This window comes from Cotesia glomerata, unplaced genomic scaffold (assembly GCF_020080835.1).
Source record: "Cotesia glomerata isolate CgM1 unplaced genomic scaffold, MPM_Cglom_v2.3 scaffold_735, whole genome shotgun sequence".
NCBI lineage: Eukaryota > Metazoa > Arthropoda > Insecta > Hymenoptera > Braconidae > Cotesia > Cotesia glomerata.
The window spans coordinates 1-3,956 of record NW_025404386.1 but is presented as its reverse complement, the minus strand read 5'-3'; the positions used below and the strand labels follow the sequence as shown (position 1 = coordinate 3,956).

The window sequence follows — 3,956 nt, the reverse complement described above, 5'->3', positions numbered from 1 at the left end:
TCATAAAAAAAAGTTATCCAACCAATATTTAATGAATTTACAGCCATTTTTATACCGGAAAACGTAAGAAATTGATAAATACTAACTCATAATGTTATTTAGATTCATTTTTTCTATTTATTACCATTATATTTCCCTACACTAAGAACTTTTTTAAAATTAGTATGATTTTTTACTCATAATGAATACAAAAACAACACATGAATTCATAAAAAAGCAACAAAAATTTAATCAAAATATACAGAAGGTTACGTTATTATGTAAAATGCTTGAAATGTGATAAACATCTAAATAGTTATAAAAAACCAGTTAATAAATTTCAAATAATTACTAATGTTATTGAAAACACATCAAGATTTTAAAGCTGAATATAGTTTTTTGAGCACACGTAGGAAAGTCTTTCTACATTGTTGAACCAGTAATAATAAATATTGTTTCTGGATCTTCATCATATAGCCCCATGACTCGTTTAAATTTTTCAATTAGTGCAACACATCGTTCGGCACACGGAAAGAAATACATTGCGGATATCACTATGTCACTATGGGTGTGAACACTATACTGTATGGTTTAGAAGATTTTGATTCGATATAAAAATCGTCAGCATAGATGATTTGGCTATGGTGGGAATAGTAACATCAACAATAGTTATAGCTGATACGCCAATGTCACTATGGGCGTCAGACCCATAGTGACTGGCGACATTTACGATGCTCCTGGCAGAACAGTCTATCCGTTATTGTTATATCTCTTATGCTGATATTAGAGTAGTAACAAAATTAGTTTAATTAATTGAATGGGTTATGCACTGATAGAAGGATTTATTAACTGTTAATAATTTAATTTATTTGAAGACAATTATTTAATTTATTAAATTTTAATAAATATTTTTTAACATTAAATAAATATCTATTTGGGTGGAAAGTACATTTGTTAATAGTTAATAAGTATTTATTAATAGTTAAGAAATATTTATTAACAATTAGTAAATATTTTGTAGAGTGAATTTGTTTCGCTTGCAATTTGCAATGTCATATGATATAAAGAAAGATGGCTTACAAATAAAAATCATCTTTATAAATTATTTGCATTAATTATATTACATTATAATAACATTTATTATAAAATACCAAATTTTATCATAGCTCATAATTATCTTTTATATTTTTAAATATTAAAAACGTTAATTTATTTAGTGAATTTAATTATTATCATGTATTCCAGCTATAGGGTTATAAAAAGTGTCAAAAGGAAATTGCTATTTTTACTTTTTATTTTAAATAAATATTCGTTAACAGTTAACAAATGTTCATTAACCATTAATAAATATTTTTAACAGTTAATAAATTGTACTAAACAAATTACTTATTAACTGTTAATAAATATTTGTTACCTGTTAACAAATATTTATTAACATTTAATAAATAATTTATAAACTGTTAATAAATATTCATTAAATCCTATGATGTTAAAAAATCATTTATTAACAGTTAATAAAGCTTATTAAATATAAACAAATCCTTCTATCAGTGTGTTCGATGAAAAATATTTAAAAATTTTGTATTAAACTAGTTTAATGTTACAATTAATTTCAAAGTAGTTTTACTAATTTATGAATTTTTATGTCGGTACAGTAGTTGTACCCATGAAATATTGGCCGTAATTCGATAGAATTATTGATTGTCGCGCTAAGTAATATCGCGGGAAAAACTAGTAGCATTGCGACATCTGCGATGCACTATGGGGCTGGCGGCAATGCTGTCACGTCAAGCCTCCTATGCGCCCGTGTAATAGACGCAAAGATTTTGGTACCATACAGTATTCGCTCTGAGTGAAGCCATGGTAGGGGAAATGAAATCGACTGAAGCGTTCGCAGTGGTTACTTTCGGAGTTACGGGAGGCTATTATTCCTAAAATTGTAAGTAAGTACACGTGGAAGTATTTATTTTGTTTTAATTTTAATAAATTAAAAAAAAATGAGACACCAGAGTTGTTGTGTCTTAAAAAATACCAGCAGAAATATTTACTGCAATCTTTTTTATTTTTTATCATTATACGTACTTGTTGTTGATTCGTTTAACTAAAAAACAAAACTGCAATTATTACACTGATAAAAGGATTTATTAACTATTAATAATTTAATTTATTTGAAGACAATTATTTAATTTATTAAACTTTAATAAATATTTTTAACATTCAATAAATATTTATTTGGTAGGAAAGTACATTTATTAATAGTTAATAACTATTTATTAATAGTTAACGAATATTTATTAACAGTTAATAAATATTTTGTTGAGTAATTTGTTTTGGTTGTAATATCATATGATATGAAGATTTCTTATAAACAAAAATCATTTTTATAAATTATTTGTATTAATTATATTACATTATAATAACGTTTATTGTAAAATACCGAATTCTATCATAGCTCATAATTATCTTTTGTATTTATAAATATTAAAAAGGTTAATTTATTTAGTGAATTGAATTATTATCATGTATTCCAGCTATAGGATTATAAAAAGTGTCAAAAGAAAATGCTATTTTTGCTTTTGATTTTAAATAAATATTTGCTAACAGTTAAAAAATATTCATTAACAAACAAATCCTTCTATCGGTGTATAAAATTGTCACATATTTTTTATAACTTTTTTTTTTACAATTATTTATAAAATTTATTTATTTTTATGTTTCTTGCTATTGACATACGTATAAAAACATACTCTGACAGCCTCCCGTAGTTCATATTTTGACTGGCGCTGCAGTCACACTCATAGCTCATAGTAGATAGCGAATCCACAGATTCGGTAGAATCTGGCGCCAAGTTCCGTTCAAATCTGCTGTAAACGGAGCGCCAGACTACCGAATATGTTTACTGTAAGAAGAACGGTATTTTTGAGGTTGCAAAATTTTATTTAATTCTACGGTACTTTTTTCCTAAATTGTATATTATAACAGTAATTCATACTTTATTTGGACTGTTATTAATTAATTATATTCACTTTATAACAATTAATCTAATTGAAATTATTAAATTTAATCAGCACAAACTATAGCAACGCAAAAAATTTCGATCCTGACTTTTTTCGATGGGCAAAGTGATCTGCCACAGACTAAATAATTCGAGAATGCATAGTAATCCTTCATTAGATGGGAAACTACAGTTAAAAAGATATTTCACAGCTTGCATTTACACCCGCCAGGGTGCGCTGGAATTATTTTTACATAAACTGTAGTTTCAAGGGAATATTTTGCTATAAAAAATGCAACCAACGCGAGATTTAAGTTGGTACCAATTGTAAATTTTATTATAATTACAAAAAATACTAAAATCCGAACGAAAACAGATTCACTGTGAAAAAATCGCGCCAAGTCCACGTTCATAAGACTATTAAGAAAAAAAATTTGTTTTTTTCTTTACAAAAATATATAAAATAAAAAAATAAAAAAATCCAAGTAACCGATATGATTGTTTATGATTTTCGGAAATTAAAAAAAATTGTGTTATAAATTTAAAAATTAAGAAAAAAATTTTGGAACGTACTTGGTGTGCGTCATTGTGTATTTAAATTTTTTTAAAGTCCTAGTAAATAGATTTTACGAATTTCATTAAAAGTAAAATATTTTGCAACCGCGCACACTAAATACGTTCCAAAATTTTTAATTTTAAATTTGTAACAAAAGTTCTTTTTTAATTTCCGAAAATCATAAACAATCATATCGGTTACTTGGATTTTTAATTTTTATTGTATATTTTTGTAAAGAAAAAAACAAATTTCTTTTTCTTAATAGTCTTATGAACGTGGACTTGGCGCGATTTTTTACAGTGAAACTGTTTTTGTTCGGATAGTAGATAATCCTGTATGCATAGGGTTTATAGCAATGCAATACAACGACATAGGGATATCCGCAATGTATTTCTTTCCGTGCAGTATCATTGACAACACGTAGTT

The 3,956-nt window shown here is 25.9% G+C and overlaps 1 long non-coding RNA gene across 1 annotated transcript; it reads right to left on the bottom strand.

Annotated features, from left to right (window-relative positions):
- Positions 1-1,819: 1,819 nt before the first annotated feature.
- LOC123274782 lies at positions 1,820-2,152 on the bottom strand. The gene is made up of 2 exons (XR_006511577.1): positions 2,062-2,152; positions 1,820-1,910 (listed from the first exon to the last, which is right to left on the bottom strand). It is a non-coding gene; the product is annotated as an uncharacterized LOC123274782 (long non-coding RNA).
- Between the last annotated feature and the right edge of the window lie 1,804 nt (positions 2,153-3,956).